We start from the raw sequence: 14,996 nt of genomic DNA, 5'->3' as shown, positions 1-14,996 counted from the left end.
TCTGTCTGCCACATTCTCAGACAGTAACACTGTCTGTCCGCTCCATTCTCAGACAGTAACACTGTCTGTCTGCCCCATTCTCAGACAGTAACACTTCTGTCTGCCACATTCTCAGACAGTAACACTGTCTGTCTGCTCCATTCTCAGACAGTAACATTGTCTGTCTGCCACATTCTCAGACAGTAACACTGTCTGTCTGCTCCATTCTCAGACAGTAACATTGTCTGTCTGCCACATTCTCAGACAGTAACACTGTCTGTCTGCCACATTCTCAGACAGTAACACTGTCTGTCTGTTGCATTCTCAGACAGTAACACTCTCTGTCTGCCACATTCTCAGACAGTAACACTGTCTGTCTGCTCCATTCTCAGACAGTAACACTGTCTGTCTGCCCCATTCTCAGACAGTAACACTCTCTGTCTGCCACATTCTCAGACAGTAACACTGTCTGTCTGCCACATTCTCAGACAGTAACACTGTCTGTCTGCTCCATTCTCAGACAGTAACACTGTCTGTCTGCCACATTCTCAGACAGTAAAACTGTCTGTCTGCTCCATTCTCAGACAGTAACACTGTCTGTCTGCCCCATTCTCAGACAGTAACACTTCTGTCTGCCACAGTCTCAGACAGTAACACTGTCTGTCTGCTCCATTCTCAGACAGTAACATTGTCTGTCTGCCACATTCTCAGACAGTAACGCTGTCTGTCTGTCTGCCACATTCTCAGACAGTAACATTGTCTTTCTGCCACATTCTCAGACAGTAACACTGTCTGTCACCACATTCTCAGACAATAACACTGTCTGTCTGCCACATTTTCAGACAGTAACACTGTCAGTCTGACGCATTCTCAGACAGTAACATTGTCTGTCTGCTCCATTCTCAGACAGTAACACTGTATGTCTGCCACATTCTCAGACAGTAATACAGTCTGTCTGCCCCATTCCCAGACAGTAACACTGTCTGTCTGCCACATTCTCAGACAGTAACACTGTCTGTCTGTTACATTCTAAGGCAGTAACACTGCCTGTCTGCCACATTCTCTGACAGTAACACTGTCTGTCTGCCACATTCTCAGACAGTGACACTGTCTGTCTGCTCCATTCTCAGATGGCAACACTGTGTGTCTGCCTCATTCTCAGACAGTAACACTGTCTGTCTGCCGCATTCAGAAACAGTAACACTGTCTGTCTGCCGCATTCGGAGACAGTAACACTGTCTGTCTGCCGCATTCTCAGACAGTAACACTGTCTGTCTGCCCCATTCTCAGACAGTAACACTGTCTGTGTGCTCCATTCTCAGACAGTAACATTGTTTGTCTGCCACATTCTCAGATGGCAACACTGTCTGTCTGCCCCATTCCCAGACAGTAACACTGTCTGTCTCCTCCATTCTCAGATAATAACACTGTCTGTCTGCCCCATTCTCAGACAGTAACACTCTCTGTCTGCCACATTCTCAGACAGTAACACTGTCTATCTGCTCCATTCTCAGACAGTAACACTGTCTGTCTGCCCCATTCTCAGACAGTAACACTCTCTGTCTGCCACATTCTCAGACAGTAACACTGTCTGTCTGCTCCATTCTCAGACACTAACACTGTCTGTCTGCCACGTTCTCAGTCAGTAACGCGGTCTGTCTGCTCCATTCTCAGACAGTAACACTGTCTGTCTGCTCCATTCTCAGACAGTAACACTGTCTGTCTGCCGCATTTGGAGACAATAGCACTGTCTGTCTGCCACATACTCGAACAGTAACACGGTCTGTCTGCCCCATTCTCAGACAGTGACACTGTCTGTCTGTTCCATTCTCAGACAGGAACACTGTCTGTCTGCTCCATTATCAGATGGCAACACTGTCTGTCTGCCTCATTCTCAGACAGTAACACAGTCTGTCTGCCGCATTCAGAAACAGTAACACTGTCTGTCTGCCGCATTCGGAGACAGTAACACTGTCTGTCTGCCGCATTCTCAGACTGTAACACTGTCTGTCTGCCCCATTCTCAGACAGTAACACTGTCTGTGTGCTCCATTCTCAGACAGTAACACTGTCTGTCAGCTCCATTCTCAGACAGTAACATTGTCTGTCTGCCACATTCTCAGACAGTAACACTGTCTGTCTGCCCCATTCTCAGACAGTAACTCTCTCTGTCTGCCACATTCTCAGACAGTAACACTGTCTGTCTGCTCCATTCTCAGACAGTAACATTGTCTGTCTGCCACATTCTCAGACAGTAACACTGTCTGTCTGCTCCATTCTCAGACAGTAACATTGTCTGTCTGCCACATTCTCAGACAGTAACACTGTCTGTCTGCCACATTCTCAGACAGTAACACTGTCTGTCTGTTGCATTCTCAGACAGTAACACTCTCTGTCTGCCACATTCTCAGACAGTAACACTGTCTGTCTGCTCCATTCTCAGACAGTAACACTGTCTGTCTGCCCCATTCTCAGACAGTAACACTCTCTGTCTGCCACATTCTCAGACAGTAACACAGTCTGTCTGCCACATTCTCAGACAGTGACACTGTCTGTCTGCTCCATTCTCAGACAGTAACACTGTCTGTCTGCCACATTCTCAGACAGTAACACTGTCTGTCTGCTCCATTCTCAGACAGTAACACTGTCTGTCTGCCCCATTCTCAGACAGTAACACTTCTGTCTGCCACATTCTCAGACAGTAACACTGTCTGTCTGCTCCATTCTCAGACAGTAACATTGTCTGTCTGCCACGTTCTCAGACAGTAACACTGTCTGTCTGCCACATTCTCAGACAGTAACATTGTCTTTCTGCCGCATTCTCAGACAGTAACACTGTCTGTCACCACATTCTCAGACAATAACACTGTCTGTCTGCCACATTTTCAGACAGTAACACTGTCAGTCTGACGCATTCTCAGACAGTAACATTGTCTGTCTGCTCCATTCTCAGACAGTAACACTGTCTGTCTGCCACATTCTCAGATGATAACACTGTCTGTCTGCCCCATTCTCAGACAGTAACACTCTCTGTCTGCCACATTCTCAGACAGTAACACTGTCTATCTGCTCCATTCTCAGACAGTAACACTGTCTGTCTGCCCCATTCTCAGACAGTAACACTCTCTGTCTGCCACATTCTCAGACAGTAACACTGTCTGTCTGCTCCATTCTCAGACAGGAACATTGTCTGTCTGCCACATTCTCAGACAGTAACACTGTCTGTCTGCCACATTCTCAGACAGTAACACTGTCTGTCTGTTCCATTCTCAGGCAGTAACACTGTCTGTCTGCCACATTCTCTGACAGTAACACTGTCTGTCTGCTCCATTCTCAGACAGTAACACTGTCTGTCTGCCACATTCTCAGACAGTAACACTGTCTGTCCGCTCCATTCTCAGACAGTAACACTGTCTGTCTGCCCCATTCTCAGACAGTAACACTTCTGTCTGCCACATTCTCAGACAGTAACACTGTCTGTCTGCTCCATTCTCAGACAGTAACATTGTCTGTCTGCCACATTCTCAGACAGTAACACTGTCTGTCTGCTCCATTCTCAGACAGTAACATTGTCTGTCTGCCACATTCTCAGACAGTAACACTGTCTGTCTGCCACATTCTCAGACAGTAACATTGTCATTCTGCCGCATTCTCAGACAGTAACACTGTCTGTCACCACATTCTCAGACAGTAACACTGTTTGTCTGCCACATTCTCAGACAGTAATACTGTCTGTCTGCCCCATTTCCAGACAGTAACACTGTCTGTCTGCCACATTCTCAGACAGTAACACTGTCTGTCTGTTACATTCTAAGGCAGTAACACTGTCTGTCTGCCACATTCTCTGACAGTAACACTGTCTGTCACCACATTCTCAGACAGTAACACTGTTTGTCTGCCACATTCTCAGACAGTAATACTGTCTGTCTGCCCCATTTCCAGACAGTAACACTGTCTGTCTGCCACATTCTCAGACAGTAACACTGTCTGTCTGTTACATTCTAAGGCAGTAACACTGTCTGTCTGCCACATTCTCTGACAGTAACACTGTCTGTCTGCCACATTCTCAGACAGTAACACTGTCTGTCTGCCTCATTCAGAAACAGTAACACTGTCTGTCTGCCGCATTCGGAGACAGTAACACTGTCTGTCTGCCGCATTCTCAGACTGTAACACTGTCTGTCTGCCCCATTCTCAGACAGTAACACTGTCTGTGTGCTCCATTCTCAGACAGTAACACTGTCTGTCAGCTCCATTCTCAGACAGTAACATTGTCTGTCTGCTCCATTCTCAGACAGTAACACTCTCTGTCTGCCACATTCTCAGACAGTAACACTGTCTGTCTGCCGCATTCTCAGACTGTAACACTGTCTGTCTGCCCCATTCTCAGACAGTAACACTGTCTGTGTACTCCATTCTCAGGCAGTAACACTGTCTGTCAGCTCCATTCTCAGACAGTAACATTGTCTGTCTGCCCCATTCTCAGACAGTAACTCTCTCTGTCTGCCACATTCTCAGACAGGAACACTGTCTGTCTGCTCCATTCTCAGACAGTAACATTGTCTGTCTGCCACATTCTCAGACAGTAACACTGTCTGTCTGCTCCATTCTCAGTCAGTAACATTGTCTGTCTGCCACATTCTCAGACAGTAACACTGTCTGTCTGCCACATTCTCAGACAGTAACACTGTCTGTCTGTTGCATTCTCAGACAGTAACACTCTCTGTCTGCCACATTCTCAGACAGTAACACTGTCTGTCTGCTCCATTCTCAGACAGTAACACTGTCTGTCTGCCCCATTCTCAGACAGTAACACTCTCTGTCTGCCACATTCTCAGACAGTAACACTGTCTGTCTGCCACATTCTCAGACAGTAACACTGTCTGTCTGCTCCATTCTCAGACAGTAACACTGTCTGTCTGCCACATTCTCAGACAGTAAAACTGTCTGTCTGCTCCATTCTCAGACAGTAACACTGTCTGTCTGCCCCATTCTCAGACAGTAACACTTCTGTCTGCCACAGTCTCAGACAGTAACACTGTCTGTCTGCTCCATTCTCAGACAGTAACATTGTCTGTCTGCCACATTCTCAGACAGTAACGCTGTCTGTCTGTCTGCCACATTCTCAGACAGTAACATTGTCTTTCTGCCACATTCTCAGACAGTAACACTGTCTGTCACCACATTCTCAGACAATAACACTGTCTGTCTGCCACATTTTCAGACAGTAACACTGTCAGTCTGACGCATTCTCAGACAGTAACATTGTCTGTCTGCTCCATTCTCAGACAGTAACACTGTATGTCTGCCACATTCTCAGACAGTAATACAGTCTGTCTGCCCCATTCCCAGACAGTAACACTGTCTGTCTGCCACATTCTCAGACAGTATCACTGTCTGTCTGTTACATTCTAAGGCAGTAACACTGCCTGTCTGCCACATTCTCTGACAGTAACACTGTCTGTCTGCCACATTCTCAGACAGTGACACTGTCTGTCTGCTTCATTCTCAGATGGCAACACTGTGTGTCTGCCTCATTCTCAGACAGTAACACTGTCTGTCTGCCGCATTCAGAAACAGTAACACTGTCTGTCTGCCGCATTCGGAGACAGTAACACTGTCTGTCTGCCGCATTCTCAGACAGTAACACTGTCTGTCTGCCCCATTCTCAGACAGTAACACTGTCTGTGTGCTCCATTCTCAGACAGTAACATTGTTTGTCTGCCACATTCTCAGACAGTAACACTGTCTGTCTGCCCCATTCCCAGACAGTAACACTGTCTGTCTCCTCCATTCTCAGATAATAACACTGTCTGTCTGCCCCATTCTCAGACAGTAACACTCTCTGTCTGCCACATTCTCAGACAGTAACACTGTCTATCTGCTCCATTCTCAGACAGTAACACTGTCTGTCTGCCCCATTCTCAGACAGTAACACTCTCTGTCTGCCACATTCTCAGACAGTAACACTGTCTGTCTGCTCCATTCTCAGACAGTAACATTGTCTGTCTGCCACATTCTCAGACAGTAACACTGTCTGTCTGCCACATTCTCAGACAGTAACACTGTCTGTCTGTTCCATTCTCAGACAGTAACACTGTCTGTCTGCTCCATTCTCAGACAGTAACACTGTCTGTCTGCTCCATTCTCAGACACTAACACTGTCTGTCTGCCACGTTCTCAGTCAGTAACGCGGTCTGTCTGCTCCATTCTCAGACAGTAACACTGTCTGTCTGCTCCATTCTCAGACAGTAACACTGTCTGTCTGCCGCATTTGGAGACAATAGCACTGTCTGTCTGCCACATACTCGAACAGTAACACGGTCTGTCTGCCCCATTCTCAGACAGTGACACTGTCTGTCTGTTCCATTCTCAGACAGGAACACTGTCTGTCTGCTCCATTATCAGATGGCAACACTGTCTGTCTGCCTCATTCTCAGACAGTAACACAGTCTGTCTGCCGCATTCAGAAACAGTAACACTGTCTATCTGCCGCATTCGGAGACAGTAACACTGTCTGTCTGCCGCATTCTCAGACTGTAACACTGTCTGTCTGCCCCATTCTCAGACAGTAACACTGTCTGTGTGCTCCATTCTCAGACAGTAACACTGTCTGTCAGCTCCATTCTCAGACAGTAACATTGTCTGTCTGCCACATTCTCAGACAGTAACACTGTCTGTCTGCCCCATTCTCAGACAGTAACTCTCTCTGTCTGCCACATTCTCAGACAGTAACACTGTCTGTCTGCTCCATTCTCAGACAGTAACATTGTCTGTCTGCCACATTCTCAGACAGTAACACTGTCTGTCTGCTCCATTCTCAGACAGTAACATTGTCTGTCTGCCACATTCTCAGACAGTAACACTGTCTGTCTGCCACATTCTCAGACAGTAACACTGTCTGTCTGTTGCATTCTCAGACAGTAACACTCTCTGTCTGCCACATTCTCAGACAGTAACACTGTCTGTCTGCTCCATTCTCAGACAGTAACACTGTCTGTCTGCCCCATTCTCAGACAGTACCACTCTCTGTCTGCCACATTCTCAGACAGTAACACTGTCTGTCTGCCACATTCTCAGACAGTGACACTGTCTGTCTGCTCCATTCTCAGACAGTAACACTGTCTGTCTGCCACATTCTCAGACAGTAACACTGTCTGTCTGCTCCATTCTCAGACAGTAACACTGTCTGTCTGCCCCATTCTCAGACAGTAACACTTCTGTCTGCCACATTCTCAGACAGTAACACTGTCTGTCTGCTCCATTCTCAGACAGTAACATTGTCTGTCTGCCACGTTCTCAGACAGTAACACTGTCTGTCTGCCACATTCTCAGACAGTAACATTGTCTTTCTGCCGCATTCTCAGACAGGAACACTGTCTGTCACCACATTCTCAGACAATAACACTGTCTGTCTGCCACATTTTCAGACAGTAACACTGTCAGTCTGACGCATTCTCAGACAGTAACATTGTCTGTCTGCTCCATTCTCAGACAGTAACACTGTCTGTCTGCCACATTCTCAGATGATAACACTGTCTGTCTGCCCCATTCTCAGACAGTAACACTCTCTGTCTGCCACATTCTCAGACAGTAACACTGTCTATCTGCTCCATTCTCAGACAGTAACACTGTCTGTCTGCCCCATTCTCAGACAGTAACACTCTCTGTCTGCCACATTCTCAGACAGTAACACTGTCTGTCTGCTCCATTCTCAGACAGTAACATTGTCTGTCTGCCACATTCTCAGACAGTAACACTGTCTGTCTGCCACATTCTCAGACAGTAACACTGTCTGTCTGTTCCATTCTCAGGCAGTAACACTGTCTGTCTGCCACATTCTCTGACAGTAACACTGTCTGTCTGCTCCATTCTCAGACAGTAACACTGTCTGTCTGCCACATTCTCAGACAGTAACACTGTCTGTCCGCTCCATTCTCAGACAGTAACACTGTCTGTCTGCCCCATTCTCAGACAGTAACACTTCTGTCTGCCACATTCTCAGACAGTAACACTGTCTGTCTGCTCCATTCTCAGACAGTAACATTGTCTGTCTGCCACATTCTCAGACAGTAACACTGTCTGTCTGCTCCATTCTCAGACAGTAACATTGTCTGTCTGCCACATTCTCAGACAGTAACACTGTCTGTCTGCCACATTCTCAGACAGTAACACTGTCTGTCTGTTGCATTCTCAGACAGTAACACTCTCTGTCTGCCACATTCTCAGACAGTAACACTGTCTGTCTGCTCCATTCTCAGACAGTAACACTGTCTGTCTGCCCCATTCTCAGACAGTAACACTCTCTGTCTGCCACATTCTCAGACAGTAACACTGTCTGTCTGCCACATTCTCAGACAGTAACACTGTCTGTCTGCTCCATTCTCAGACAGTAACACTGTCTGTCTGCCACATTCTCAGACAGTAAAACTGTCTGTCTGCTCCATTCTCAGACAGTAACACTGTCTGTCTGCCCCATTCTCAGACAGTAACACTTCTGTCTGCCACAGTCTCAGACAGTAACACTGTCTGTCTGCTCCATTCTCAGACAGTAACATTGTCTGTCTGCCACATTCTCAGACAGTAACGCTGTCTGTCTGTCTGCCACATTCTCAGACAGTAACATTGTCTTTCTGCCACATTCTCAGACAGTAACACTGTCTGTCACCACATTCTCAGACAATAACACTGTCTGTCTGCCACATTTTCAGACAGTAACACTGTCAGTCTGACGCATTCTCAGACAGTAACATTGTCTGTCTGCTCCATTCTCAGACAGTAACTCTGTATGTCTGCCACATTCTCAGACAGTAATACAGTCTGTCTGCCCCATTCCCAGACAGTAACACTGTCTGTCTGCCACATTCTCAGACAGTAACACTGTCTGTCTGTTACATTCTAAGGCAGTAACACTGCCTGTCTGCCACATTCTCTGACAGTAACACTGTCTGTCTGCCACATTCTCAGACAGTGACACTGTCTGTCTGCTCCATTCTCAGATGGCAACACTGTGTGTCTGCCTCATTCTCAGACAGTAACACTGTCTGTCTGCCGCATTCAGAAACAGTAACACTGTCTGTCTGCCGCATTCGGAGACAGTAACACTGTCTGTCTGCCGCATTCTCAGACAGTAACACTGTCTGTCTGCCCCATTCTCAGACAGTAACACTGTCTGTGTGCTCCATTCTCAGACAGTAACATTGTTTGTCTGCCACATTCTCAGATGGCAACACTGTCTGTCTGCCCCATTCCCAGACAGTAACACTGTCTGTCTCCTCCATTCTCAGATAATAACACTGTCTGTCTGCCCCATTCTCAGACAGTAACACTCTCTGTCTGCCACATTCTCAGACAGTAACACTGTCTATCTGCTCCATTCTCAGACAGTAACACTGTCTGTCTGCCCCATTCTCAGACAGTAACACTCTCTGTCTGCCACATTCTCAGACAGTAACACTGTCTGTCTGCTCCATTCTCAGACACTAACACTGTCTGTCTGCCACGTTCTCAGTCAGTAACGCGGTCTGTCTGCTCCATTCTCAGACAGTAACACTGTCTGTCTGCTCCATTGTCAGACAGTAACACTGTCTGTCTGCCGCATTTGGAGACAATAGCACTGTCTGTCTGCCACATACTCGAACAGTAACACGGTCTGTCTGCCCCATTCTCAGACAGTGACACTGTCTGTCTGTTCCATTCTCAGACAGGAACACTGTCTGTCTGCTCCATTATCAGATGGCAACACTGTCTGTCTGCCTCATTCTCAGACAGTAACACAGTCTGTCTGCCGCATTCAGAAACAGTAACACTGTCTGTCTGCCGCATTCGGAGACAGTAACACTGTCTGTCTGCCGCATTCTCAGACTGTAACACTGTCTGTCTGCCCCATTCTCAGACAGTAACACTGTCTGTGTGCTCCATTCTCAGACAGTAACACTGTCTGTCAGCTCCATTCTCAGACAGTAACATTGTCTGTCTGCCACATTCTCAGACAGTAACACTGTCTGTCTGCCCCATTCTCAGACAGTAACACTCTCTGTCTGCCACATTCTCAGACAGTAACACTGTCTGTCTGCTCCATTCTCAGACAGTAACATTGTCTGTCTGCCACATTCTCAGACAGTAACACTGTCTGTCTGCTCCATTCTCAGACACTAACATTGTCTGTCTGCCACATTCTCAGACAGTAACACTGTCTGTCTGCCACATTCTCAGACAGTAACACTGTCTGTCTGTTGCATTCTCAGACAGTAACACTCTCTGTCTGCCACATTCTCAGACAGTAACACTGTCTGTCTGCTCCATTCTCAGACAGTAACACTGTCTGTCTGCCCCATTCTCAGACAGTAACACTCTCTGTCTGCCACATTCTCAGACAGTAACACTGTCTGTCTGCCACATTCTCAGACAGTGACACTGTCTGTCTGCTCCATTCTCAGACAGTAACACTGTCTGTCTGCCACATTCTCAGACAGTAACACTGTCTGTCTGCTCCATTCTCAGACAGTAACACTGTCTGTCTGCCCCATTCTCAGACAGTAACACTTCTGTCTGCCACATTCTCAGACAGTAACACTGTCTGTCTGCTCCATTCTCAGACAGTAACATTGTCTGTCTGCCACGTTCTCAGACAGTAACACTGTCTGTCTGCCACATTCTCAGACAGTAACATTGTCTTTCTGCCGCATTCTCAGACAGTAACACTGTCTGTCACCACATTCTCAGACAATAACACTGTCTGTCTGCCACATTTTCAGACAGTAACACTGTCAGTCTGACGCATTCTCAGACAGTAACATTGTCTGTCTGCTCCATTCTCAGACAGTAACACTGTCTGTCTGCCACATTCTCAGATGATAACACTGTCTGTCTGCCCCATTCTCAGACAGTAACACTCTCTGTCTGCCACATTCTCAGACAGTAACACTGTCTGTCTGCCACATTCTCAGACAGTAACACTGTCTGTCTGCTCCATTCTCAGACAGTAACACTGTCTGTCTGCCACATTCTCAGACAGTAAAACTGTCTGTCTGCTCCATTCTCAGACAGTAACACTGTCTGTCTGCCCCATTCTCAGACAGTAACACTTCTGTCTGCCACAGTCTCAGACAGTAACACTGTCTGTCTGCTCCATTCTCAGACAGTAACATTGTCTGTCTGCCACATTCTCAGACAGTAACGCTGTCTGTCTGTCTGCCACATTCTCAGACAGTAACATTGTCTTTCTGCCACATTCTCAGACAGTAACACTGTCTGTCACCACATTCTCAGACAATAACACTGTCTGTCTGCCACATTTTCAGACAGTAACACTGTCAGTCTGACGCATTCTCAGACAGTAACATTGTCTGTCTGCTCCATTCTCAGACAGTAACACTGTATGTCTGCCACATTCTCAGACAGTAATACAGTCTGTCTGCCCCATTCCCAGACAGTAACACTGTCTGTCTGCCACATTCTCAGACAGTAACACTGTCTGTCTGTTACATTCTAAGGCAGTAACACTGCCTGTCTGCCACATTCTCTGACAGTAACACTGTCTGTCTGCCACATTCTCAGACAGTGACACTGTCTGTCTGCTCCATTCTCAGATGGCAACACTGTGTGTCTGCCTCATTCTCAGACAGTAACACTGTCTGTCTGCCGCATTCAGAAACAGTAACACTGTCTGTCTGCCGCATTCGGAGACAGTAACACTGTCTGTCTGCCGCATTCTCAGACAGTAACACTGTCTGTCTGCCCCATTCTCAGACAGTAACACTGTCTGTGTGCTCCATTCTCAGACAGTAACATTGTTTGTCTGCCACATTCTCAGATGGCAACACTGTCTGTCTGCCCCATTCCCAGACAGTAACACTGTCTGTCTCCTCCATTCTCAGATAATAACACTGTCTGTCTGCCCCATTCTCAGACAGTAACACTCTCTGTCTGCCACATTCTCAGACAGTAACACTGTCTATCTGCTCCATTCTCAGACAGTAACACTGTCTGTCTGCCCCATTCTCAGACAGTAACACTCTCTGTCTGCCACATTCTCAGACAGTAACACTGTCTGTCTGCTCCATTCTCAGACACTAACACTGTCTGTCTGCCACGTTCTCAGTCAGTAACGCGGTCTGTCTGCTCCATTCTCAGACAGTAACACTGTCTGTCTGCTCCATTCTCAGACAGTAACACTGTCTGTCTGCCGCATTTGGAGACAATAGCACTGTCTGTCTGCCACATACTCGAACAGTAACACGGTCTGTCTGCCCCATTCTCAGACAGTGACACTGTCTGTCTGTTCCATTCTCAGACAGGAACACTGTCTGTCTGCTCCATTATCAGATGGCAACACTGTCTGTCTGCCTCATTCTCAGACAGTAACACAGTCTGTCTGCCGCATTCAGAAACAGTAACACTGTCTGTCTGCCGCATTCGGAGACAGTAACACTGTCTGTCTGCCGCATTCTCAGACTGTAACACTGTCTGTCTGCCCCATTCTCAGACAGTAACACTGTCTGTGTGCTCCATTCTCAGACAGTAACACTGTCTGTCAGCTCCATTCTCAGACAGTAACATTGTCTGTCTGCCACATTCTCAGACAGTAACACTGTCTGTCTGCCCCATTCTCAGACAGTAACTCTCTCTGTCTGCCACATTCTCAGACAGTAACACTGTCTGTCTGCTCCATTCTCAGACAGTAACATTGTCTGTCTGCCACATTCTCAGACAGTAACACTGTCTGTCTGCTCCATTCTCAGACAGTAACATTGTCTGTCTGCCACATTCTCAGACAGTAACACTGTCTGTCTGCCACATTCTCAGACAGTAACACTGTCTGTCTGTTGCATTCTCAGACAGTAACACTCTCTGTCTGCCACATTCTCAGACAGTAACACTGTCTGTCTGCTCCATTCTCAGACAGTAACACTGTCTGTCTGCCCCATTCTCAGACAGTAACACTCTCTGTCTGCCACATTCTCAGACAGTAACACAGTCTGTCTGCCACATTCTCAGACAGTGACACTGTCTGTCTGCTCCATTCTCAGACAGTAACACTGACTGTCTGCCACATTCTCAGGCAGTAACACTGTCTGTCTGCTCCATTCTCAGACAGTAACACTGTCTGTCTGCCCCATTCTCAGACAGTAACACTTCTGTCTGCCACATTCTCAGACAGTAACACTGTCTGTCTGCTCCATTCTCAGACAGTAACATTGTCTGTCTGCCACGTTCTCAGACAGTAACACTGTCTGTCTGCCACATTTTCAGACAGTAACACTGTCAGTCTGACGCATTCTCAGACAGTAACATTGTCTGTCTGCTCCATTCTCAGACAGTAACACTGTCTGTCTGCCACATTCTCAGATGATAACACTGTCTGTCTGCCCCATTCTCAGACAGTAACACTCTCTGTCTGCCACATTCTCAGACAGTAACACTGTCTATCTGCTCCATTCTCAGACAGTAACACTGTCTGTCTGCCCCATTCTCAGACAGTAACACTCTCTGTCTGCCACATTCTCAGACAGTAACACTGTCTGTCTGCTCCATTCTCAGACAGGAACATTGTCTGTCTGCCACATTCTCAGACAGTAACACTGTCTGTCTGCCACATTCTCAGACAGTAACACTGTCTGTCTGTTGCATTCTCAGACAGTAACACTCTCTGTCTGCCACATTCTCAGACAGTAACACTGTCTGTCTGTTCCATTCTCAGGCAGTAACACTGTCTGTCTGCCACATTCTCTGACAGTAACACTGTCTGTCTGCTCCATTCTCAGACAGTAACACTGTCTGTCTGCCACATTCTCAGACAGTAACACTGTCTGTCCGCTCCATTCTCAGACAGTAACACTGTCTGTCTGCCCCATTCTCAGACAGTAACACTTCTGTCTGCCACATTCTCAGACAGTAACACTGTCTGTCTGCTCCATTCTCAGACAGTAACATTGTCTGTCTGCCACATTCTCAGACAGTAACGCTGTCTGTCTGCTCCATTCTCAGACAGTAACATTGTCTGTCTGCCACATTCTCAGACAGTAACACTGTCTGTCTGCCCCATTCTCAGACAGTAACACTTCTGTCTGCCACATTCTCAGACAGTAACACTGTCTGTCTGCTCCATTCTCAGACAGTAACATTGTCTGTCTGCCACGTTCTCAGACAGTAACACTGTCTGTCTGCCACATTCTCAGACAGTAACATTGTCTTTCTGCCGCATTCTCAGACAGTAACACTGTCTGTCACCACATTCTCAGACAATAACACTGTCTGTCTGCCACATTTTCAGACAGTAACACTGTCAGTCTGACGCATTCTCAGACAGTAACATTGTCTGTCTGCTCCATTCTCAGACAGTAACACTGTCTGTCTGCCACATTCTCAGATGATAACACTGTCTGTCTGCCCCATTCTCAGACAGTAACACTCTCTGTCTGCCACATTCTCAGACAGTAACACTGTCTATCTGCTCCATTCTCAGACAGTAACACTGTCTGTCTGCCCCATTCTCAGACAGTAACACTCTCTGTCTGCCACATTCTCAGACAGTAACACTGTCTGTCTGCTCCATTCTCAGACAGGAACATTGTCTGTCTGCCACATTCTCAGACAGTAACACTGTCTGTCTGCCACATTCTCAGACAGTAACACTGTCTGTCTGTTCCATTCTCAGGCAGTAACACTGTCTGTCTGCCACATTCTCTGACAGTAACACTGTCTGTCTGCTCCATTCTCAGACAGTAACACTGTCTGTCTGCCACATTCTCAGACAGTAACACTGTCTGTCCGCTCCATTCTCAGACAGTAACACTGTCTGTCTGCCCCATTCTCAGACAGTAACACTTCTGTCTGCCACATTCTCAGACAGTAACACTGTCTGTCTGCTCCATTCTCAGACAGTAACATTGTCTGTCTGCCACATTCTCAGACAGTAACACTGTCTGTCTGCTCCATTCTCAGACAGTAACATTGTCTGTCTGCCACATTCTCAGACAGTAACACTGTCTGTCTGCCACATTCTCAGACAGTAAC

The sequence above is a fragment of the Mustelus asterias genome, chromosome 6 (assembly GCF_964213995.1).
Source record: "Mustelus asterias chromosome 6, sMusAst1.hap1.1, whole genome shotgun sequence".
NCBI classification, from domain to species: domain Eukaryota; kingdom Metazoa; phylum Chordata; class Chondrichthyes; order Carcharhiniformes; family Triakidae; genus Mustelus; species Mustelus asterias.
This window is presented reverse-complemented; position numbering follows the sequence as displayed.